Genomic DNA, 26,160 nt, shown 5'->3' on the forward strand with positions numbered 1-26,160 from the left:
AATGCATCGTTTCATTAGCATTGTAAAGTTTACTGGCAGCAGTGGGAGGTGTGGGCTGTATTGACTCGAAACGTGTGAAGCAGCAGATCTTGGACTGGAGTGGATAAAGTTAAAAATCACACACAAACACGTTATAGTCCAACATGTTTATTTGGAAACACAAGCTTTTGGAGCACAACTGTTCCTTCAGGCACCTGTGGAGCAGGATCATAAGACACAGATTTTATAGCAAAAGATCACTGTATTATGCAACTGATAGGATACATTGAACAAACCTAGATTGCTGTTAAGTCTTTCATCTTTTCAAATTGGTTGCAGGTTTCCTTAATATATAAATTTCAGAATTTCTTTTAAATCACATTCTCGTGATGACTTAAGGTGCTAATAAAAGTAGGTGACATCTCAGCTGAGACGATGCATGACAGGTGAGACTTGAGTCCGCATGCATCCTAATCCCGAATCAGACCGGTTCCACTCCCAAAGTAGGAGCTTATAACATACTACATGGATTGGCTGCCTGCATATTGTGTGCTATTTGAGCGAAATTGCATGTATCTGCAAATATAATTCAGCAAATGCCAATTCACCCCATAGACTTATGTATGTGTGCGTGCATGTGAGTTTGTGCATCAGAGTGCATGTAAGAGAGTTTGGTAAAGTGAGTTTGTTCGAGTACAAGCCTTAGAGGTCGAGGGTTTTGGGGGCGGGGTGAAAGAGAAGAGGATGTGTGTGTGTGTGTGTGTGTGTGTGTGTGTGTGTGTGTCTGACAGTGTGCGTATGTGAGAGGGGTATGGATAAAAGCAAGGGCTTGCATTTTGCTAAAACAAAGTAGTGTAGGACTTGTACAGTTAATGGGCCCTGGGTCATGTTATAGAACAGAGAGATCTGGCAGAGGTTCAGGTACATAGTTTGTCCTTCAGAGGAAGAATAATATTGGACGGGGTTTGGAAAAGATGTGCCAGGACTGGAGGGTTTGAGTTATAAAGGAGAGGCTAGGACTTCTTTCACTGGAGCGGAGGAGGTTGAGGCCTGTGCCCAGTGGAGTGACCTTATTGAGATATGCAAAATCATGAGGTGTAGGAAAGGAGATTAGCAAAAATAGCGAGGAGCATGCGTGGCTATGTCAAGCCACAAGGGGAAAAATTATGGCTTTACCTTTTATTCACCTATTGGCCTTTGGACAGATACCCCAGAACTCTGAGAAGCTAGGGAAGTGATTGTTGGACCCCTTGCTGAGATATTTGTATCATCAACAGTCACAGGTCAGGTATTAATATGGTGCCTTTTAATAAAGGTGGTAAGGATAAGCCAGAGACCGATGAGCCTGATGTCAGTGGTGGGCAAGTTGTTGGAGGGAGTCCTGAGCCTGGAATCAAACCTGGGACTCTGGTGCTGTGAGGCAGCAGTGTTAACCACTAAGCCACTGTGCCATGAATGTAGGGGAATAGATGATGATATCTTGAAAAATGTCCAAATTACAGATTAGGACATGTTGGATGTCTTGAAACCCATAAAGGTGGATAAATCCACAGGACAGGTTTTACACGTATTTGGACAGGCAAGGACAAATTGGGGATAGTCAACATGGCTTTGTGGGGGGGAAATCATGTCTCACAAACTTGATCGAGTATTTTGAAGAAGTAACGAAAACAATTGATGAGGGTAGAGTGGTTGACATGATCTATATGGAGTTCAGTAAGGTGTTTGAGGTTAGACATCATGGAATACAAGGAGAACTAGCCATTTGGATACAGAACTAGCTTGAAGGTAGAAGACAGAGGGTGGTAGTGGAGGGTAGATTTTCAGACTGGAGGCCTATGCCCAGTGGAGTGCCATAAGAATCAGTGCCGAATTCATTACTTTTCATCGTTTATATAAGTTATTTTGATATGAACATAGGAGTTATAGTTAGTAAGTTTGCTGATGACACAAAAATTGGGGGTGTAGCGGACAGCAAGGAAGGTTACCTGAGATTTACAATGGGCTCTCGATCAGCTGGGCCGATGGCTGAGGAGTCGCAAATAGGGTTTAATTTAGAGAAATGGGAGGTGTTGCACTTTGTAAAAGCAAATCAGAGCAGGACTTATACACTTAATGGTAAGATCCTGGGGAACAAAGAGACCTTGGAGTGCAAGTTCATAGCTCCTTGAAAGTAGAGTCGCAGATGGATAGGATAGTGAAGGCAGCATTTGGTATGCTTTCCTTTATTGGTCTGAGCATTGAGAATAGGAGTTGGGAAGTCATGGTGTGGCTGTACAGGATCTTGGTTAGGCCACTTTTGGAATATTGCATGCAGTTCTGGTCTCCTTCGTATTAGAAGAATGTTGTGAAACTCGAAAGCGTTCAGAAAAGATTTACAAGGATGTTTCCAGGGTGGAGGCTGAACTGTTTCCTCTGGAGTGTCAGAGACTGAGGGATGACTTTGTAGAGGTTTAGAAAATCGTGAGTGGCATGGATAGGGTAAATTAGACAAAGTCTTTTTCTTGGGTGGGGGAGTCCAGAACCGGAGGATTTTAGTTTAGGGTGAGAGGGCAAAGATGATAAAATTCCCCTACCATAACCACATTATTCTTAACAATAACTGAAATGTCCTTATGAATTTGTTTCTCAATTTCCCACTGATTCTTAGGTGGTCTATAATACAATCCCAATAAGGTAATTATCCCTTTCTTATTGCTCAGTTCCACCCAAATATCTTCCCTGGATGTATTCCCTGGAATATCCTCCCTAAGTACAGCTGTAATACCATCTTTCTATCCTCCCTATAGCATTTGTATCTTGGAACCTTAACCTGCCAGTCTTGTCCATTCCTGAGCCATGTTCCTATAATTGCTATGATATCGCTTGCCCCGAGTTAATCTGCATCCCAGGTTAGGCTTCTTGCTTTGAAGTAAATGCAGTTTTACTTACCAATCCTAACTTGTTCTCTGCTTTGTCCCTACCTACCCTGACTGTTAGACTGATTCATTTTCCCAACTGTACCAGTCTCAGATTGATCTCTTTCCTCACCTTAATGGTTTAACACCACCCAAGCAGCTCTCGCAAGTTTTCCTGCCAATATATTAGTGCCCTTCCAATTCAGGTGCAGTCTGTCCTTTCACAAGTCACTTCTACTCCAGAAGAGATTCCAAAGATCTAAAAATGTGAACCCTTCTCCCCCGCACAAGCTCCTCAGCCATATTCATCTGCCCTATCCTCCTATTCCTACCCTCACTAACTCAAAGCACTGGGAGTAACCCAGATATTACGACCCTCGAGGACTTCCTTATTTAGTTTCCTGCCTATTTTCTTTATTCTCCTTTCAGAATCTCACCCTTTTCCCTTCCTATGTCGTTGGTTCCAATGTATACAATGCTGGTCCCTCTCCACTTTGAGAGCATTCTGTACTCAGACATCCTTGATCCTGGCACCAGGGAGGCAACACACCATTCTGATTTTTCACTGCTGGCATCAGAAATGTCTATCCGTGCCCTATCACAATCGATCGCTTGGAACCCGACATACACCTCATTACATTAGAGCCTGTTTCAATACCAGAAACTTGGCTGTTCGTGCTACGTTCCAGAGAGTCCATCACCCCCCTACATTTTTCAAAACAGCCCAAGTGCTTGAAATGGGATCGCCACAGAAGACTCCTGCACTACCTGTCCACCTTTCCTACTTTTTCCGGAGTTACCCTATCCATCTGATTGCGGCTTTTCTCTCTTCCTAGTTCTTGTAAACTCCAAATTGCCTCTACCATCGCTCCAACTAACCCATTCGATCTGATGAGATTCGCAACCAAGAACACTTTGTGTAGACATAATCCTCAGTAACACGGAAACTATCCCTCATCTCCCACGTCTAATAATACGACCATATCACACTACTAAAGGCCATCTTTGCTCATTCATAATCTACAGAACCAGAAAATAGCACCGTCTTTTTGCTCTTTAATGTGCTCCAGGCTAACTTAGTACTTATAGTTTATATTTTCAAAATTTAATCGAGACAGATTTCAGTAAAACATATAATCAAGAAAGAACCCACTCTACACTCTACTGTAGACTTACAGCAAGGTTACACATTAAAAACTATACAATTATCTGTTCCTGTGCTAAGAGCTCTCCCACACTGGTTCCCCCAAGACCAGCTGTGAATTTCGCTGTTTGTTAATTTTTCTGAGGCGTACACCGATGTCCAGAGGTACGTGAATTAAAATAGCAAACGCAGTAACTACACAGATTCACTGTTGTGTCAGTTAGCAGTGTAGGCTTCTTTCTCTCTTTCCCTCACTGGCTTTGTGCTTGCTGCCTTTGTCTGCCTTGCTTCATTTTAAAAGGGTCTTGTTTTAATTTTTTTCTCCCCCAAATGTTTCAGAACAACTCAACATCACATAAACCAGTAATTGCTGTTCCTGGAATTAGAGGAAATCACCTCCTACACCCAAAATACCTCAAAGACACAGCAGCTCTTCCAGCCACAATGCTTTCCCGTTCTCCATCTTGAATGAGTTCTTGGTGAACATTCCCATCTCAGAGGTTACAAATTTATTATTCAAATCATCTGCCTTTCTATTTTTGCTACCAAAGTGGATCACCTCACATTGATCCACACTAATCTGCACCTATTATACATTTGCCCACTCACTCAGCTTGTCCAAATAACATTGCATCCTCTTCACAGCTCACCCTTCCACCCAGCTTTGTGTCGTCTGCACATTGGAATATTTCCAATTAGTTCTCTCATCTAAATCATTGGCATATATTGTGAATACCTGGGATCCTTATCCTAATCATAAATCATTATAAAACATGGATCTGACTGATTCTCCCTGACTGACCATACAAAATAGCAGATGCTAGCCTGATGTTCATAACTGACTGACATCCGATGAGCAATTATGAACCATTGAACTACTGAAGCACAGAAGCAGGCCATTCAGCCCACTGTGTCCTTCAGTTCTCAATGACCTTTCTGACCTGGTACCATTTTCCTGACTTTTCCTTGGAAGCTTGTACATTGCTTGTAATCAAATAATTATCCAATGCCCTTAATTGAACCTGCTTAAACTACTGTTCCATGCAATGCATTCCAGATCTAGTTACTCAGAAATTTCTTCCTATCATCCCATTTTCTTCCTTGTCATGTATTTGAAATCTGCATACTCATTCTCAATTCTTTCACCATGGTGAACAGTTTGTCTGTTCTGGGTAGACCCCTCGTGATTTTCAAAACTTCATTTAAATCTTGTCTCAGCTTTCTCCAATCTAACTTTAGGGCTGAAATTTTCTCACTGTTGGAACTATTCATGCGAAGGTGGTTTCCCTAAACCTCCCAATGTTCCTTGCTGAGGATGTGGTAGATGCAGATACAAGTTAGAGCATTTAAACAACATTTGGAAGGGAAAAAAATAGAAAGGTTTAGAGGGATATGTGCCAAATGCAGGCAAGTGGGACTAGTTTAGTCTGGGAATCCTGGTTGGACTAGTTGGAGTGAAGGGTCTGTCTCTGTGCTGTATACCTCTATGAAGCAGAAGTGACCTGATTGAAACCAGTAGAATTCTGAAAGGGACATGACAGGGTAGATGCAAATAAAACGTTCCTTTGTTTGAGGGGGGTGGGGGGGAAAAGAGTCATAGACTCTTGACAATGTGGAAGCAAGCTATTCGGCCCATCCATTCCACTCTGGCTCTCTGAAGAGCCACCCCCTTACTCTATTTCCCATGGCTAATCCATCCTGACTTGCACATCCCTGGCAATGGGACTCTGTGTGAGAACCTCTCCAGCTACATTGAAGGCTACAGATTTCTTACAGAAACTCAGCACCATGGACCAGTCAAATCGGAACATTCCTCGTCACAATGTTCATTTCAGCACTCTACACCAGCATCCCCCACAATGATGGCATCATGGCAACAGCCTCAGTACTCAAACCCAAGAACTGCCAATCTCGAAGAACCGCCCTACAACTCATTTGCTTTATCCTCGATCGCAACGTCTTCACCTTTGACAATCAGTTATTCATCCAGACACATGGAACAGCCACGGGGACCAAATTTGTATGTTAACATACCAACATTTTCATGCAGAGGTTCAAACAAGACCTCCTCTATACGCAGGAGTCCAACTGATACTACACCAAGTACATTGACGACATTTTCTTTTTCTGGACCCATGGAGAGGAGTTACTGAAAAAGATACACAGATATCAACAAGTTTCATCCCATCAAACACATCATGGACTAACTCTACTGTCTCATTCTTGGACACACGCATCTCCAAAAATGGGTAGCACCTCAGCACTTCACGTAACCGCAAACCCACAGATAACCTCACTATGCTACAGTTCTCCAGCTTCCACCCAAAACATATTAAAAATAGCCATCCCCTATGAACAAGCTCCACGCATATACAGGATCTGTTCAGATGAGAAGGAACATGACAGGCACTTGGAAGCACTCAGGGATGCCCTCATAAGAACAGAGTACGATGACCATCTCATCGTCTGCCAGATCCAACATGCCGTGGTGAACCATGAGAAATGCAGGGTAATAGTAATAGAAAGAGGAGTGCCATTTGGCTCATCCAGCTTGCTCCACCATTCATTAAGATCATGGCTGATCTATCCATTGTCTCAGCTCCTCCTCCTTGCATTGTCCCAACTACCCTTACCATGCAAAGGCCATCCAACTGTATCTTCAATATACTTAATGAAGCTGCCTCTACTGCTTCCTTGGACAGAGAATTCCATAGATTCACTACTCTCTGGGAATAGTGGTTCCTCCTCATCTCTGTCCTGAACCTACTCCCCCTAATCTGGAGGCCTGGTCTCATCCACCAGCACAAATGAGTGGATAGGGTAAGGCTGCATTCCCACAGTGTAATGAATTCCCACTTTCCACCAACATCCCGGATGTACTTACTTAATCTCACAAATGAAAGACTTTACTGTAACTACTTCTACTCCCAGTAAGGGCAAAGGCTCTTTGAAAGCTGTTCTTCATAACCACATTTCTACTTTCACCGAAGACGATTATAGAGTCATACAGCATGGAAACGAACCCTTTGGTCTAACTCGTCCGTACCAACCAAATATCCTAAATTAACCTGGTCTCGTTTGCTAGCATTTGGACCACATCCCTCTGAACTTTTCCTATTCATGTACTCAGCCAGATGCCTTTTAAATGTTGTAATGGTACCAGACTCCTTCACTTCCTCTGGTAGTTTGTTCCATATATGCATATATCTGTGTGAAAAAGTTGCCCCTCGGATCCCTTTCCCTACTCACTTTAAACCTATGCCCCTCTTGTTCTGGACTCCCTTACCCTGGGAATAAACCTTGGCTATTCACCCTATCCATGCCCCTTGTAAACGTCTAAGGTCACTTCAGTCTCCAATGCTCCAGGGAAAACATCCCTGGTCTATTCGGCCTCTTCCTGTAGCTCAAACTCACCAACTCTGGCAACAGCCTTGCAAATCTTTTCAGAACTCTTTCAAAGTTTCACAACATCTTTCCGATAAGAGAGACCAGAACTAAATGCAGTATACCAAAAGTGGCTTCCTGTACTGTCTCAACATGACCTCCCAACTCCTATACTCAATCCACTGACCAATAAAAGAAAGCATACCAAACACTTTCTTCACTACCATCTCTACTTGTGACTCCACTCTCAAGGAATTATGAACCTACACTTCCTGGTCTCTTGGTTCAGGAACACTCCCAGGACCTGACCAGTAAGTGTACACATCCTGCCCCAATTTGCCTTTCCAAATGCAACCCGTCACATTTCTCTAAATTAAACTCCATCTGCCACTCCTCAGCTCATTGGCCTATATGATCAATTCTAATTTATAGCGAACTCTGTTTCCTCTCTTATTCCCCAGAAGCTGAAAATCTCCAGCCCACACACGCTCTCTCCATTTTCACTTTGCTGAACCTCATCCCTGCTGTACCTCATCCTGAAGGATCTGGTTCATGCTACGGTCTCTATCATGCCGAAGACAAGGCCCACACTTAGGGGGATCTAACACTGAACAGCCTGGTCAGAGTGGACATTGGGAAGATGTTTCCATTGGTAGAAGAGATTAGAACCCGATGGCACAGCCTTAAGAGTAAAGGGAAAACAGTTCAGAATGGAGGTAAGGAGAAACCTCTTCAGCCAGAGAGTGGTGAATCTATTAAATTCACTGCCACAGAAGGCTGTGGAGGATAAGTCCTGAGGATATTTAAGACAGAGAGATTGGTTCTTGAGTATCATGGGGATTAAGGGTTACGAGGAGAAAGTGGAGGCCAAGTCATTGATTATATTTAAGAGTGAGACATATAGGCTCTTGAGTAATAAAGGGATCAACAGGGAAAAAGCATGAGAATGGGGTGAAGAAACTTATCAGCCATGCTTGAACAGTGGAGTAGACCCAATGGGCTGAATGGCCAAGTTTCTGCTCCACTGTCTTATGGTCTCTGACTGCCCTGGACACAGAATGAGAGAACTGGGAGCAGGAGTCAGCCATTTGGTCTTTCGAGTCTGCACCAGTATTGAATACATCACTCTTGCTCCCCCTCCGTTCTCACTCGGCTCTAACTACTTCGCCTGAAGGTGCAGATTCAGGATCTTACAGAGGCAGAAAAGCAAAAACATTAAGTCTGACAACTTACTGAATTTTGGAGAACTTCACATTTGAGTTAACATTTTGCACAACAGTGGGATACTGCTGAGTGAGCAGGTATGATTCTGGAAAACAAAAAAAAGTGTCAATTCAGGGTGAACCTGCCACGCAGCTTCTTGAGGAACAACCAGACATGACATGGTTAACGTCCCCAGGAAGGGGGAATCAAAATGAGACATCAAGGCATTAACACTGACACACTACAGTCAAACTCTTTGGCTCCCAGTAAGGGCAAAACATCCCTGAAAGCTGTTCTGAAAGCCCAGTCTTCACAACTAGATTTCTGCTTTCACCGAAGACATTAGAGTATACAACACGGAAACAGACCCTTCAGCCCAACTTGATCGTGCCAACCAGATATCCTAAATTAATCTAGTCTCATTTGCCTGCATGTGGTCCACATCCCTCTTAACTCTTCCTATTCATATACCCATCCAGATGCCTTTTAAACGGTGCCATTGTACCAGCCTCCACCACTTCTTCTGGCAGCTCGTTCAATACTAGCCCCTCAGATCCCTTGTATATCATTCCCCTCTCACCTCAAACATATGCTCTCTAGTTTTGGACTCCTGTACCCTGGGAAAAGACCTTGGGTATTCACCCAATCCATGCCAGTTATATCCATTAGGATATCCATTAGGTTACCCCTCAACCTCTGATGATCCATCAGTCCACCCTTCAGCCTCTCATGCTCCAGGGAAAACATCCCTATAGTTCAAATACTCCAACTCTGGCAACAGCCTTGTAAATAATTTCCAACTCCTTTCAAAGTTTCACAACATTTTTCGAATAGCAAGGAGACCAAAACTGAATGTGGTATTCCAAAAGTGGCCTAACCAATATGTTGTACAGCTGCAACATGACGTCCCAACTCCTATATTCAATGCTTTGACCAACAAAAGGAAAGCATACCAATGCTTTATTCACTATCCTATCTTCCTGAGACTCTGCTTTCAAGGAACTCTGAACCTGCACTCCAAGGTCTCTTTGTTCAGCAACACTCCCTGTAAACGATTCAGTTCTGTCTAGATTGCTTGACTGAAATGCAACACCTCACATTTGTCTAAATTAAACCCCAACTCCCACTCCTTGGCACATCTGCCCAATCAATTCTATTTTACATCAAACTCTTTCCTCATGCCCAAACAGCTGAAAATCTCCATCCCACACACTTTCCCTCCATTCTCACTTTGCTGAACCTCACCCCTGCTGTACTCATCCTGAAGGATCTGGTTCATGCTGATTTTCAGACCCACACTCGGAGATCGAATTGAAACATACAAAGTACTGAATGGCCTGGACAGAGTGGACATTGGGAAGATGTTTCCATTGGTAGGAGAGACTAGGACCCAAGGACACAGCCTTAGAGTAAAAGGAAGACCTTCAGAACGGATCTCAGGAGAAACGTCTTCAGGGAGCGGTGAATCTATGGAATTCATTGCAACAGAAGGCTGTGGAGGACAAATTACTGAGGACATTTAAGACTGAGACAGATCGGTTCTCGAGTATCAAGGGGATTGAGGGTTAAGGGGAGAAAGTGGAAGAATGGGGATGAGAACTCATCAGCCATGATTAAATGGTGGCTCAGAGCTGATGCGCAGAATGGCATAATTTCTGCTCATATGTCTTACGGTCTGTTGATGTCCTGGACACTGTCAGAATTGGGAGCAGAAGTGTGCCATTTCATCTTTCAAGACCAGCATTGAACAGATCCTAAGTGGATATGAAGCTACCTCCATCAAAGTGGATAGGCTGAGCTTTTCCACTGGAAGAAAGTGAGGGCTGAGAATGCTGGAGATCAGAGGTGAAAAGTGCGGTGCTGGAAAAGGAATGCAGGTCAGGCAGCATCCAAGGAGCAGGAAAATCGATATTTCGGGCATAAGCCTTATGCCCAAAACACAAATTTTCCTGCCACTCAGATGCTGCCTGACCTGCTGTTCTTTTCGAGAACCACACATTTCAGCTCCAATCTCCAGCATCTGCAGTCCTCACTTTTCCACATCACCATTTAAACAATGCACCTCCTTTCTGCTTTTTTTCCCCCCACGGCAAAAGCTTTAAACCTCTCAGAGTGGGACTGTATTTGCCATGTGTTTGCCAATTGTGGTCTTCTCTACACTGGGGAGACTGAGCGTAAACTTGGGGGAACAGTCACCACCCATTTTAATTCCCCATCCCACTCCCTTCCTGACATGGCCATCTTAGGCCTCCTTCATTGCCACAACGAACCAACCGCAAATTGAAGGAACAGCACCTCAGGCAGCCAAAAGCCAAAGGACTCAACATGGCATTTTCCAATTTCAAATAACCTCCCCTTCCACTCCTCCTTGCCATCAACCAGATTCCTTACACCCATTGACCAACCAGGCTATACCGTCTACCTGTCTCCACCTATCCCACGTCACCACCCTGTCCCCAGCACACCCTTGTTCTGCAGTTCTCCCTACATTCATAACATCGACTTCTCCACCTCCTGATGCTGCCTGGCTTACTGCGTTCTTCCAACCTCCTGCTGGTCTATTTTGCCAACTGAGACACAGACCTGGACCAGCACTTTCCGAGTCTGCCCCTCCCAAGATTTGCTCCATTTCCATTTGGTTCTGCAAGTCAACAATTGAACCCTAGAATGAAAAATAAATAGAAAAAGGGGTGAGAAAAGAGGATGTTGTACTCACAGACGTTAGACAGAAGAAGGAAGTCGCAGTCTGGGCTGAAGCTCAATCTTAATTCTGAGAGAGGGGAGCAACAGCAACTTCCGAAGCTCATGGTCCACCTTCCGCTTTCAGATAGGGGAGCTCTGATTGACAGGAGGACAAGTCTCCTTGCGGTCCTCCAAAAGAAGATCTCGCGTCTTTTCTGCTGACATCAAGATACATGCCTAATGTTTTGGTGACACCAGCAAACATGTGCCCTGCTTGTTGACACCAAGGAGCGCATGCAATATGCTCTGTTGTAATGCTAGTGTTATTGACAGATTTTAAGTGTTCAAATGCCAAGAGGAGAAAAAAGGGTGGAGCCACAGTTTTTTTTCCCACATGGCTTGACATATTATTACTTTCGCATTTTGTCTTGTTGCTCAACTTTTTTGTTTTTTACCCCAGCGTAGGGGTGAAGTTCAGAACATAGGTACTTTCTATATCTTTCTGCTCTCAACCTAAACCTAACAGGCAAAGTTTCCACGCTGTGTGGTGAGTGTATGGAAGGAGCTGCCAGAGGAACTGGAGGAGGCTGGTGCAATTACAACATTTAAAAGGCATCTGGATGGGTATATGAATAGGAAGGGTTCAGAGGGCTATGAGCCAAGTGCTGGCAAATGGGACTAGATAAATTTAGGATATTAGGAGAAAGTGAGGACTGCAGGTGCTGGAGATCAGAGTTGAGTGTGCTGGAAAAGCACAGCAGGTCAGACAGCATCCGAGGAGCAGGAGAATTGATAGTTTGGGCATAAGCCCATCATCAGGAATCTTTTGATTCCTTTTGGGCATAAGTCTGCCTGATGAAGGGCGTATGCCCAAAACGTCAATTCTCCTGCTCCTCGGATGCTGCCTGAGCTGCTGTGTTTTTCCAGCACTACACTCTCAACATTAATTTCAGATATCTGGTCAGCATGGATGAGTTGGACCAAAGGGTCTGAACAACATTATGACTCTAAAAAATAAGAAACATACTTTGACAAATAATCAACTACTGTATATCCAGGTTAACAAGCTTTAGTACTCCTCATGCTTGACAAAAGACTTTCAATGGGTCCTGGCCCTTCAGTGACTGAGGAACATATTCATGCTTGTGCATAATCTCCTTCACTAGTATTTACACACCAGCTTAAGCAATCGCACAAGCGACAGAAAGCGCAAAAAGCACAAGGATCTTGAAATGAAAAGTAAGAGTAGAAAGCACAAGGATTTAAACAAAAGTGAGGGCACAAAGCACAAGGTTTTTTAAAAATAATGGTAAAAAGCACAAGGATTTTAAATAAACAGTGATGGTAAAAAGCACAAAGATTTTTAAAGTGAGGGTTAGAAGCACAAGTATTTCAAAAAGTGAGGGTAAAAAGCACAAGGATTTTAAAAAAACAATGAGGGTAAAAAGCACAAGGATTTTTTAAAAAGTGTAAAAAGCCCATCGATTGTAAACAACACTGATGGGTAAAAGGGGAGGGTAAAATGCACAAGGATTTTAAAAAACAGTGAGGGCAAAGAGCACAAGGAGGTTTGAAAAAAACGTGAGGGTAATAAGCACAACGATTTGTTAAAACAGAGTAAAAACACAAAGACTTTCAAAAACTGAGGGTAAAAAGCACAAGGATTTTAAATAAAATTGAGGGCTAAAGCACAATGATGTTAAACAACAGCGAGGGCAAAAAAGCACAAGGATTTTAAATTAAACAGTGCGGGTAAAAGCACAAGGTTTTTAAAAAAAGGATTTTTTTTTAAAACAGTGAGGGTAAAAAGCACAAGGATTTTTAAAAAAACAATGAGGATAAATAGCACAAGGATTTTTAAAAAAGGGGATGGTAGAAAGCACAAGGATTTTAAAAGAAGAGGGTAAAAAGCACAAGGATATTTAAAAAAAACAGTGAGAGCAAAAATCCCAAGGCCTTAGAGTTTCATAAAATCATGAGTGGTATGGATGAGGTGAACGGTGGGTGTCGTTTCCCTAGAATAGAAAAGGGGCTGAGAAGAGGGTGCTGTACTCACAGATGTTCGACAGAGGAAGGAAGTTGCAGTCTGTGGTGAATCTAAATCTTCATTCAGAGAGAGGGGAACAGCAGCAGCTTCAGAAGCTCATGTCCACCTTCTGCATTCAGACAACAGGGAGATTCTGACCGACAGGAGGATCAGACTCCTTCTGGTTCTCCAGCACTCCTCATTGGCCCATCAAAAACAATGTAGTGCCATTTTTGCGGACAGCTACAAACCTGCGCGGTTTTTTGTTGACACCAAGGAGTAGTAGACTCTGTGGAGATGCTGGTGTTACTGACAGTTTCTAACTGTCCAAACGCCAATGGGTGAATAAAAGGTAGAGCCACAATTTTTCCCCCAAGTGGCTTGACATAGCCACGCATGCTCCTCGCTACTTTTGCTAATCTTCTTACCTACACCTCTCATGATTTTATAAATCTCAATAAGGTCACCCCTCAACCTCCTCTGCTCCAGTGAAAGAAGTCCCAGCCTCTCCTTCATAACTCAAACCCTCCAGTCCTGGCACATCTTTTCCAAACCCCCTCCAATATTATTCTTCCTCTAACATCATCCTGTACAACCGCAACATGATGTGCTGAAAATGTGTTGCTGGAAAAGCGCAGGTCAGGCAGCATCCAAGGAACAGGAAATTCGACGTTTCGGGCATAAGCCCTTCATCAGGAATGAGAAGAGTGTGCCAAGCAGGCTAAGATAAAAGGTAGGGAGGAGGGACTTGGGGGAGGGGCGATGGAGATGTGATAGGTGGAAGGAGGTCAAGGTAAGGGTGATAGGCCGGAGTGGGGTGGGAGTGGAGAGGTCAGGAAGATGATTGCAGGTTAGGAAGGTGGTGCTGAGTTCGAGGGAATCGACTGAGACAAGGTGGGGGGAGGGGAAATGAGGAAACTGGAGAAATCTGAGTTCATCCCTTGTGGTTGGAGGGATCCCAGGCGGAAGATGAGGCACTCTTCCTCCAACCGTCGTGTTGTTATGGCCTGGCGATGGAGGAGTCCAAGGACCTGCATGTCCTCGGTGGAGTGGGAGGGGGAGTTAAAGTGTTGAGCCACGGGGTGGTTGGGTTGGTTGGTCCGGGCGTCCCAGAGGTGTTCCCTGAAGCGTTCCACAAGTAGGCGGCCTGTCTCCCCAATATAGAGGAGGCCACATCGGGTGCAGCGGATGCAATAGATGATGAGTGTGGAGGTGCAGGTGAATTTGTGGCGGATATGGGAGGATCCCTTGGGGCCTTGCGGTTGCAGGGGAAGGTGCCGGGAGTGGAGGTTGGGTTGGTGGGGGGTGTGGACCTGACGAGGGAGTCACGGAGGGAGTGGTCTTTTCGGAATGGTGATAGGGGAGGGGAGGGAAATATATCCCTGGTGGTGGGGTCGGTTTGGAGGTGGCGGAAATGACGGCGGATGATACGCTGTATATGGAGGTTGGTGGGGTGGTAGGTGAGAACCAGTGGGGTTCTGTCCTGGTGGCGGTTGGAGGGGCGGGGCTCAAGGGCGGAGGAGCGGGAAGTGGAGGAGATGCGGTGGAGGGCATCGTCGATCACATCTGGGGGGAATCTGCGGTCCTTGAAGGAGGCAGCCATCTGGGCTGTACGGTATTGGAACTGGTCCTCCTGGGACCAGATGCGGTGGAGACGAAGGAATTGGGAATATGGGATGGCGTTTTTACAGGGGGCAGGGTGGGAGGTGGTGTAGTCTAGGTAGCTGTGGGAGTCAGTTGGTTTATAGTAGATGTCTGTGGTGATTTGGTCGCCCGAGATAGAAATGGAAAGGTCTAGAAAGGGGAGGGAGGAGTCTGAGACAGTCCAGGTGAATTTGAGGTCGGGATGGAAGGTGTTGGTAAAGTGGATGAACTGTTCAACCTCCTCGTGGGAGCACGAGGCAGCGCCGATACAGTCATCGATGTAGCGGAGGAAAAGGTGGGGGGTGGTGCCAGTGTAGTTGCGGAAGATGGACTGTTCCACATATCCAATGAAGAGGCTGGGGCCCATGGCAACTCCTTTGGTTTGGAGGAAGTGGGAGGATTGGAAAGAGAAGTTGTTCAGGGTGAGGACCAGCTCGGTCAGTTGGAGGAGGGTGTCAGTGGAAGGGTACTGGTTGGTACGGCAGGAAAGGAAGTGGATGGCTTTGAGTCCTTCATGATGGGGGATGGAGGTGTACAGGGACTGGATGTCCATGGTGAAGATAAGGCGTTGGGGACCGGGGAAGCGAAAATCATGGAGGTGGTGGAGGGCATGGGTGGCGTCCCGAACATAGGTGGGGAGCTCTTGGATTAAGGGGGACAGGACCGTGTCGAGGTATGCAGAGATGAGTTCGGTGGGGCAGGACAGGCTGAGACAATGGGTCGGCTGGGGCAGTCAGGTTTGTGGATTTTGGGCAGGAGGTAGAAATGGGTGGTGCGGGGGTGTGGGACTATGAGATTGGAGGCGGTGGATGGGAGATCCCCTGAGGTGATGAGGTTATGGATGGTCTGGGAGATGATGGTTTGGTGGTGGGAGGTGGGGTCATGGTCAAGAGGGCAGTAGGACGTGTCCGCGAACTGGCGTTTAGCCTCAGTGGTGTAAAGGTCGGTGCACCAAACTACTACCGCACCTCCCTTGTCTGCTGGTTTGATGGTGAGTTTGGCGTTGGAATGGAGGGAGTGGAGGGCTACATGTTCCGAGGGTGAGAGGTTGGAGTGGGTGAGAGGGGTGGAGAGGTTGAGGCGGTTAATGTCGCGGCGGCAGTTGGCTATGAAGAGATCGAGGGCGGGTAAGAGGCCAGCACGGGGCATCCAGGTGGATGGGGTGTGTTGGAGGTGGGAGAAGGGGTCGTCAGTGGGTGGGTGAGAATTTTGGTTGAAGAAGTAGGCACGGAGGCGAAGGCGGCGGAAGAATTGTTCGATGTCTCGCCGTGTGTTAAACTCGTTAATCCGAGAGCGTAGGGTAATGAAGGTGAGGCCTCTGCTGATCTTTCATCTCCGAGAGGGGGAGGTCTGGAGGGATGGTGAAAACAAGGCAGGGCTGGGAGCTAGGACCTGCTGTGGGGCTGGAACTGGGAGTGGGGTTAGGCGTGGGGGCGGGGTTACACGTGGTGAAGGAGATCGGCGTGGGAGCGGAGACACATGCGGCGCTGTGGTTGTGTAGATTAGGCACCACTCTAATCTGGATTCTGGTTTCCAGCATCTGCAGTACTCACTTTTGCCCAGGTAAAGAATGCAGCCGGGACGACTGAGTGAATCCTTTCCGCTAATGGCAGTTACCTTCGTTAAAAATAACATGAATCAATCAGATGGGAGTTTTCTTCACCTCCAAAAATGGTTTCATCGTTAAATTCTGTACTCCAGGTTTCTGATTCAATTCCAATTCCAATCTTCTGCGGCAGGATTCGAACCTGGGAGTCCCCAGAACTGGGTTGTTAGTCCAGTTGATAATGGCACTTGGCCGTCACTCCTTCAATCCCCCTGCAATGGCATGTGAACTCACTGGTGCCTCCGCAGGAGGGAGGAGCAGGTGAAGGCCTTCCTGCACTTGGGCAACTGAATGGCCTGACCCCTGTGTGGACCTGCCAGTGGGTCCGGAAACTGGAGGAATTGCTAATGCCCTTCCCGCACTCTGGGCAGCTGAAGGGCCTCTCCCGGGTGTGGGAGCAGCTGGTGCTTCCACAAGGTGGCACAGTGGTTAGCACCTGCTGCCTCCCAACGCCTGAGACCTGGGTTCAATTCCCACCTCAGGCAACTATCTGTGGAGTTTGCTCATTCCCTCCGTTTCTCATGGGTTTCCTCCGGCTTTCTCTCACATTCCAAAAATTTGCAGGTTAGGTGAATTGGCCGTGTTAAATTGCCCTAGTGTTAGTTGAAGGGGTAAACGCAGGGGAATGGGTCTGGGCTGTTTGCTGTTCGGAGGGTCAGTACGGACTTGTTGGGCTGAAGGGCCTGTTTCCACACTAAGTAATCTAATCTGATCTGATGTTAAAACAGTAAGGGCAAAAAGCACCAGGTTTTTTTTAAAAAAAGTGAGGGTAAAAAGCACAAAGATTTTAAAAACAAGTGAGGGTAAAAAGCACAAGGATTTTTAACCAACGTTGAGGGTAAAAAGCACTACAATTTTTTTTAAAAAGTGCAAAAAGCACAATGATTGAAAATAAAACTGAGGGCAGAAAGCACAAGGGTTTTTTAAAAGGTGAGGGTTACAAGCACAAGGATTTTGAAAAGGTGAGGGTTAAAAATCACATGGATTTTTAAAAAAGGGTAAAAAGCACAAGGGTTTTCAAAAAACTGAAGGTAAAAAGCACAATGATTTAAAAACACAGCGAGGGAAAAAGCACTAGGATTTTTCCAAAAAAAATGGTGAAGGCCAAAAGCACAAGGATTTTAAACAAAGCAGCGAGGGTAAAAAGCACCAGGATTTTCAAAAAAAAACAGGGTAGAAAGCACATGGAGTAAAAAGCACATGGATTTAAAAAAAGAACCGAGGGCATAAAGCACAAAGATTGTAAACGCAACAGTGAGGGCAAAAAGCACAAGGAGATTTCAAAAAAAGGGTAAAAAGCACAAGGATTTTAAACAAAGCAGTGCGGATAAAAAAACACAAGGATTTTCAAAAACACTGATGGCAAAAAGCACCAGGATTTTTTAAAAAACAATGAGGGTAAAAAGCACAAGGATTTAAAACAACAGTGAGGGTAAACATTTAGCACAAAGATTTTTTTAAAAAGGGTAAAAAGCACAAGGTTTTTTTTAAAAACTGAGGGTAAAAAGCACAAGGATTTTAAAAAGAAAGCAGTGATGGCAAAAAGCACAAGGATTTTTTTTAAAAAGTGAGGGTTACAACCAACAAGGATTTTTGAAAAAGGGTAAAAAGCACAAGGGTTTTCAAAAAACTGAGGGTAAATGCACAATGACTCAAAAACACCGAGTGAAAAAAAGCACACGGATTTTTCAAAAAAGGGTAAAATGCACAAGGATTTTAAAAACAGAGGGTAAAAAGCACAAGGATGTTAAATAAAAACAGGGTAGAAAGCACAAGGATTCTAAAAAAACCAGTGAGGGGAAAAGCACAAGATTTAAAACAACACTGAGGGTAAAAAGTGTAAGGATTTTTCAAAAAAGAAAGAGAGGGTAAAAAGCACAATGATTTTAAAACAGAGGGCAAAAAGCACAAGGATTTTAAATAAAACTGAGGGTGAAAAGCACAAAGATGTTTCAAGCAAGGATAAAAAAACACAAAGATTTTAGAAAAAACACGGTAAAAAACACAAGGATTTTAAAAAGAACCGCGGGGAAAAAGCACAAGGATGTTTCCAAAAAAAGTGGGGGTAAAACCAACAAGGATTTTAAAAACCACTGAGGGTAAAAAAACACAAGGATGTTTTTAAAAAGGGTAAAAAGCACAAGGATTTTTTTAAAAACCGAGGATTAAGCGCACAAGGCTTTTTCAAACACTGAGGGCAAAAAGCACAAGGAATTTTACAAAGAACCGTGGGTAAAAAGCACAAGGATTGAAAATAAACAGAGTAAAAAGCACAAAGATGTTTGTTCACAACATCTTTATGATAGGAAGGAAACCAGAACTGCACGCAATATTCCAACAGTGGCCTAACCAATGTCCTGTACAGCCACAGCATGACCTCCCAACTCCTGTACTCAATATTCTGACCAAGAAAGGAAAGCATACCAAATACCTTCTTCACTATCCTATATACCTGCGACTCCACTTTCAAGGAGCTATCAACCTGCACTCCAAAGTCTCTTTGTTCAGCAACACTCCCTAGGACCTTACCATTAAGTGTATAATTCCTGCTAAGATTCGCTTTCCCAAAATGAAGCACCTCGCATTTATCGGAATTAAACTCCATCTGCCACTTCTCAGCCCATTGGCCCATCTGGTCCAGATCCTGCTGTAATCTGAGGTAACCCTCTTTACTGTCCACTACACCTCCAGTTTTGGTGTCATCTGCAAACTTACTAACTGTACCTCTTATGCTCGCATCCAAATCATTTATGTCAATGACTAGAAATAGAGGGCCCATCACCAATCCTTGTGGCACTCCACTGGTCACAGGTCTCCAGTCTGAAAAACAACCCTCCACCACCACCCTTTGTCTTCTACTTTTGAGCCAGTTCTGTATCCAAATGGCTAGTTCTCCCTGTATTCCATGAGATCTAACCTTGCTAACCAGTCTCCCATGGGGAACCTTGTCGAACGTCTCACTGAAGTCCACATAGATCACATCTACTGCTCTGCCCTCATCAATCTTCCTTGCATGTTTTAAAAAAAAACAGTGAGGGTATAAAGCACTAGGATTTTAAAAAGTACCATGGGTAAAAAGCACAAGGATGTTAAATACAAAAACGGTAGAAATTACAAGGATTCTAAAACAAACAGCAAGGGGGAAAAGCACAAGATTTAAAACAACAGTGAGGGTAAAAAGCATAAAGATTTTTCAAAAAAGGTTAAAAAGCACAAGGATTTTAAAAAGGTGAGGGTAAAAAGCACAAGGATTTTAAAAACTGAGGGTAAAAAGCACAAGGATTTTAAAAACAGTGAAGGCAAAGAGCACAAGGATTGTAAACAACACATTAAGGACAAAAAGCACAAGGAATTTAAAAAAAAACAAAGGATTAAGCGCAGAAGGATTTTTCAAACACTGAGGGTAAAAAGCACAAGGATTTTAAAAACAAAACAGTGTGGGTAAAAAACACTAGGATTTCAAACAAAGCAGTGAGGATAAAAAAAACCCAGGATTTTAAAACAAAAGGGAAGACAAAAAGCACAAGGATTTTAAAAAGAACTGTGGGTAAAAAGCATAAGGATTTTTTAAAAAACTGAGGGTGAAAAGCACAAGAATTTAAAAAAGAAAGGGTAAAAAGCACAAGGATTTTAAACAAAAACATGTTAAAAAGTACAAGGATGTTTTAAAAATACAATGAGGGTAAAAAGCACAAGGATTTAAACAAAGCAGTGAGGATAAAAAACACCAAGATTTTCAAAAACACAGCAAGGGCAAAAAGCACAAGGATTTTTTTTAAAAAGTGAGGATTACAAGCACAAGAATTTCAAAAAGTGAGGGTAAAAAGCACAAGGATTTTAATAAGAACCATGGGGAAAAAGCACAAGGATGTTTTTTTAAAAAAAAGCGAGGGTAAAACCCACAAGGATTTTAAAAACAGTGAGGGCAAAGAGCACAAGGATTGTAAGCAACACATTATGGGCAAAAAGCACAAGGATTTTTTAAAAAAAGGGTAAAACACACAAGGATTTTTTTAAAAACAGAGGATTAAGCGCAGAAGGATTTTTCAAACACTGAGGGTAAAAAGCACAAGGATTTAAAACAGTGAGGGTAAGAAGTATAAGGATTTTACAAACAACCATGGGTAAAAAGCACAAGGATTTTTTCGAAAGCGAGGGTAAAAAGGCACAAGGATTTAAAACAGTGAGGGTAAAAATTGTAAGGATTTTACAAACAACCGTGGATAAATAGCACAAGGATTTAAAATAAACTTAGGGTAAAAAGCACAAGGATGTTTAAAAAACAGTGAGGGTAAAAAGCACAAGGATTAAAATAAACATTGCGGCTAAAAAGCACTAGGATTTTAAAAGAACCATCGGTTAAAAACAACAAGGATTTTAAAAAAAAAATAGGGCAAAAAGCACAAGGATAAAAAGCGCAAGCATTTTAGAAATGTGAGGGTAAAAAGCATAAGTATTTTAAAATTCAGTGAGGATAAAAAGCACAAGGATTTTTTAAAAAGTGAGGGTAAAAAGTGTAAGGATTTTACTAACAACCGTGGGTAAATAGCACAAGGATTTAAAATAAACAGAGTAAAAATCACAAGGATGTTTAAAAAACAGTGAGGGTAAAAAGCACAAGGATTTTTCAAACAACAGTAAAAAGCACAAGCATTTTAAAAAAGTGAGGGTAAAAATCACAAGATTTGAAACAACAGTGAGGGTTAAAAGCATAAGGATTTTTCAAAAAAGGTTAAAAAGCACAAGGATTCTTTTAAAAAGGGCAAAAAGCACAACAATTTAAAAAACAGGGTAAAAAGCACAAGGATTTTTTTTAAAAAGAGAGGGTAAAAAGCACAGGGATGTTAAAAATGTGAGGGTAAAAAGCGCAAGGATTTTTTAAAAAGTGAGGGAAAAATCAAGATTTAAAACAACAGTGAGGGTAAAACACACACGGATTTTTCAAAAAAGGTTAAAAAGCACAAGGATTTTTTTAAAAAGTGAGGGTACATAGCACAAGAATTTTACAAAGAACTGTGGGCAAAAAGTGCAAGGAATTTTTAAAACACAGTAAAAAGCACAAGGATTTAAAATAAACTGAGGATAAAAAAAACCCACAAGGATGTTTTAAAAGCAGTGAGGGTAAAAAGCACAAAGATTTTAAACAAAGCAGTGAGGATAAAAAGCACCAGAGAGTCATAGAGATGTACAGCATAAAACAGACCCTTTGGTCCAACCCGTCCGTGCCGACCAGATATCCCAACCCAATCTAGTCCGACCTGCCAGCGCCCGGCCCCTATCCCTCCAAACCCTTCCTATTCACATACCCATCCAAATGCCTCTTAAATGTTGCATCTCACTCCATACACGTGCCACCCTCTGCGTGAAAACGTTGCCCCTTGGGTCTCTTTTATATCTTTCCCCTCTCACCCTAAACCTATGCCCTCTAGTTCTGGACTCCCCGACCCCAGGGAAAAGATTTTGTCTATTTATCCTATCCATGCCCCTCAATTTTGTAAACCTCGACTAGGTCACCCCTCAGCCTCCGACGCTCCAGGGAAAACAGCCCCAACCTGTTCAGCCTCTCCCTGTAGCTCAGATCCTCCAACCCTGGCAACATCCTTGTAAATCTTTTCTGAACCCTTACATGTTTCACAACATCTTTCCGATAGGAAGGAGACCAGAATTGCATGCAATATTCCAACAGTGCCCTAACCAATGGCTGCAACATGACCTCCCAATTCCTGTACTCAATACTCTGACCAATAAAGGAAAGCATACCAACTGCCTTCTTCACTATCCTGTATACCTGCACCTGCACTTTCAAGGAGCTATCTATCTGCATTCGAAAGTCTGTTTGTTCAGCAACACTCCCTAGGACCTTACCATTAAGTGTATAAGTCCTGCTAAGATTTGCTTTCCCAAAATGCAGCACCTCGCATTTATCTGAATTAAACTCCATCTGCCACTTCTCAGTCCATTGGCCCATCTGGTCCAGATCCTGCTGTAATTTGAGGTAACCCTCTTTGCTGTACACTACACCTCCAGTTTTGGTTTCATCTGCAAACTTACTAACTGTACCTCTTATGCTCGCATCCAAATCATTTATGTAAATGACAAAAAGTAGAGGACCCAGCACCGATCGTTGTGGCACTCCACTGGTCACAGGCCTCCAGCCTGAAAAACAACCTTCCACCACCACTCTGTCTTCTACCTTTGAGCCAGTTCTGTATCCAAATGGCTAGTTCTCCCTGTATTCCATGAGATCTAACCTTGGTAACCAGTCTCCCATGGGGAACCTTGTCGAAAGCCTTACTGAAGTCCATATAGATCACATCTACTACTCTGCCCTCATCAACCTTCTTTGCAGTATTTAAAAAAAACAGCGAGGGGGGAAAAGCACAAAATTTAAAACAATTGAGGGGAAAAAGCATGAAGATTTTTCAAAAGGTCAAAAAGCAGAACGATTTTAAAAAAGTGAGGCTAAAAAGCACAAGGATGTTAAATAAAACAGTGAGGGTAAAAAGCACAAGGATTTTAAAAGAATCGAAGCTGAAAAGCACAAGGATTTAAAAAACAAAATGGAGCGCAAAAAGCACAAGGATTTAAATAAACAGTGTGGATGAAATCCTAGTGCTTTTTCAAAACAAAACGTTGAGGGCAAAAAGCACAAGGATTTTAAACAAAGCAGTGAGGATAAAAAACACCAGGATTTTCAAAAACACAGCAAGGGCAAAAAGCACAAGGATTTTTAAAAAACTGAGGGTAAAAAGCACAAGGATTTTTTTTAAAAAAACACTGAGGGCAAAAAAGCACAAGGATTTTAAAAGAACCGAGGGTAAAGTGCACAAGGATTTTAAAAGAACCGAGGGCAAAATGCAAAAGGATTTTAAAAGAAAGGGTAAAAAGCACAGAATTTTTTTAAAAAGGTAAAAAGCACAAACATTTTTTGAAAAGTGAGGGCAAAAAGCACAAGGATTTTTTTTAAAAACTGAGGGTAAAAAGCACAAGAATTTTAAAAAATGTGAAGGTAAAACGCATACGGATTTTTCAAATTAGGGTAAAAAGCACAAGGATTTTTTTTAAAAAGTGAGGGTAAAAAGCACAAGGACTTTAAACAAAGCTGTGAGGGCAAAAAGCACAAGGATTTTTAAAAATGTGAGGGTAAAAGGCATAAGGATTTTTCAAAATAGGGTAAGAAGCACAAGGATTTTTCAAAGTAGGGTAAAAAGCACAAGAATTTCAAAAACAGTGGAGGGCAAAAAATACAAAGATTGTAAACAACATAGTAAGGACAAAATGCACAAGAATTTAAAAAAGTGAGGGTAAAAAGCACAGGGATTTTTTAAAAAATGGTAAAAAGCACAGGAATTTAAAAGAAAAAAAAGGGTAAAAAGCAAAAGGATCTTTAAAAAAAAGGCTGAAAAGCACAAGGTTATTTTAAAAAACAGTGAGGGTTAAAAGCACAAGGATTTTAAAAATGTGAGGGCAAAAAGCACAAGGATTTTTTAAAAAAACAGGCTGAAAAGCACAGGACTTTTAAAAAAGTGAGGGTAAAAAGCACAAGGATTTTCAAAAAACAGGGTAAAAAGCGGTGATTTTAAAAAAGAATTGAGAGTAAAAAGCAACAGGATTTAAAAAGCTGAGGGCAAAAAGCACAAGGATTTAAAGTGAGGGTAAAAAGCACAGGGATTTTTTTTTAAAAAAGATTGGAGGGCAAAGAAGCACAAAGATTTTAAAAGAACGGAGGGTAAAATGCACAAGGATTTTTTTTAAAAAGCTAAAAAGCACCAACATTTTTTAAAAAGTGAGGGTAAAACGCACAAAGATTTTAAAATCCAGTGAGGGCAAAAAGCACAAGGATTTTAAACAAAGCAGTGAGAAAAAAAGCACCAGGATTTTCAAAAAACAGTGAGGGTAAAAAGCGCTACGATTTTAAAAAGAATCGTGGGCAAAAAGTACAAGGATGTTCTAAAAATGAAGGTAAAAAGCACAAGGACTTAAAAGAAAAAAAGAGGGTAAAAAGCAAAAGGATCTTTTTAAAAAAAACAGGCTGAAAAGCACAAGGATTTTTTTTTAAATGTGAGGGTAAAAAGCACAAGGATTCTAAATAAAAGTGAGGGTAAACCACAAGGATTTTCAAAAACACTGAGGGCAAAAAGCACAAGGATTTTTTTTAAAAACCGAAGGTTAAAAGCACAAAGATTTTTTTTAAAAACGGAGGGTAAAAAGCACAAGGATATTAAATAACAGTGAGGGTAAAAAAGCACAAGAACACTTTTAAAAAGCGAGGGTAAAAAGCACCAGGACTTTAAACAAAGCAGTGAGGATAAAAAGCACAAGGATTTTTAAAAACAAAGAGTGAGGGTAAAAAGCACAAAGATTTTAAAAAATGTGAGGGTAAAAGGCATAAGGATTTTTCAAAATAGGGTAAAAAGCACAAGAATTTCAAAAACAGTGGAGGGCAAAAAATACAAGGATTGTAAACAACATAGTAAGGACAAAATGCACAAGAATTTAAAAAGTGAGGGTAAAAAGCACAGGGATTTTTTAAAAAATGGTAAAAAGCACAGGAATTTAAAAGAAAAAAAAAGGGTAAAAAGCAAAAGGATCTTTAAAAAAAACAGGCTGAAAAGCACAAGGTTTTTTAAAAAAACAATGAGGGTAAAAAGCACAAGGATTTTAAAAGTACCAAGGGTAAAAAGCATAAGGATTTTTTTTAAAAACAGAGGGTTAAAAGCACAAGGATTTTAAAAATGTGAGGGCAAAAAGCACAAGGATTTTAAAAATGTGAGGGCAAAAAGCACAAGGATTTTTAAAAAAAACAGGCTGAAAAGCACAGGACTTTTAAAAAAACAGGAGGGTAAGAAGCACAAGGATTTTCAAAAAACAGGGTAAAAAGCGGTGATTTTAAAAAAGAATTGAGAGTAAAAAGCAACAGGATTTAAAAAGCTGAGGGCAAAAAGCACAAGGATTTAAAAGAAAGTGAGGGTAGAAAGCGCAAGGATTGTTTTAAACAAGGTAGAAAGCACAAGTATTTTTAAAAAGGGAGGGTCAAAAGCACAAGGATTAAAAGAAACAGTGAGGGTAAAAAAGCACAAGCACCAATAAAAGCAGATGGAAAGTCAGTGTAAGATGTCAATTTGACCGGATAGGCCATACATGCTTTCCCCTCCATCCCCCAGCCTGCCTCACCTTTCCCGTCCCGGGCCCAGTACCTTCAAGGTGGCCGCCCCATCGTCATGGAGTAGGACTCCACCACCCAGGCGGCGGACGAGTCCCCAAGCAGGCCCTTAACCCCAGCCGCCTCCAGACCCGGCTCCTGGCGCTGTGCAGCCGGGCGGCGTGGCCGTGACACAGCAGCTGCACCAGGGGAGGCGGCGGTGACCAGTGACGGGAGCCTGCCCCGCGGCCGCACAACACCACGGTCCTAACGGCCGCTTCCCCCGCTCGAGCGACTTCTCCCAACTGCCTTCGCCCCCACGTGACGTCAGCTCGCGGAAAGGACGGGCTGGGGAAGCCTGAGCGTCACCAAGCAACAGCCACCTCGCGCTACAACTGCTCATTCACAAAAAACCAACTCTCCTGGAGGGGGGACACTGCCACGTTTCGAGAA

General features: G+C 42.9%; 2 long non-coding RNA genes across 2 annotated transcripts in view; one reads left to right on the forward strand and one right to left on the reverse strand.

The window, feature by feature from the left end:
* Positions 1–26,160, forward strand: part of LOC132805663 (uncharacterized) — a 31,155-nt gene that overhangs the window by 4,023 nt on the left and 972 nt on the right. The window lies entirely within an intron of this gene.
* LOC132805664 (uncharacterized) lies at positions 153–25,998 on the reverse strand. The gene is made up of 4 exons (XR_009640929.1): positions 25,740–25,998; positions 11,324–11,504; positions 8,638–8,713; positions 153–6,169 (listed from the first exon to the last, which is right to left on the reverse strand). It is a non-coding gene; the product is annotated as an uncharacterized LOC132805664 (long non-coding RNA).

This window comes from Hemiscyllium ocellatum, chromosome 51 (assembly GCF_020745735.1).
Source record: "Hemiscyllium ocellatum isolate sHemOce1 chromosome 51, sHemOce1.pat.X.cur, whole genome shotgun sequence".
Classification (NCBI taxonomy): Eukaryota; Metazoa; Chordata; class Chondrichthyes; order Orectolobiformes; family Hemiscylliidae; genus Hemiscyllium; species Hemiscyllium ocellatum.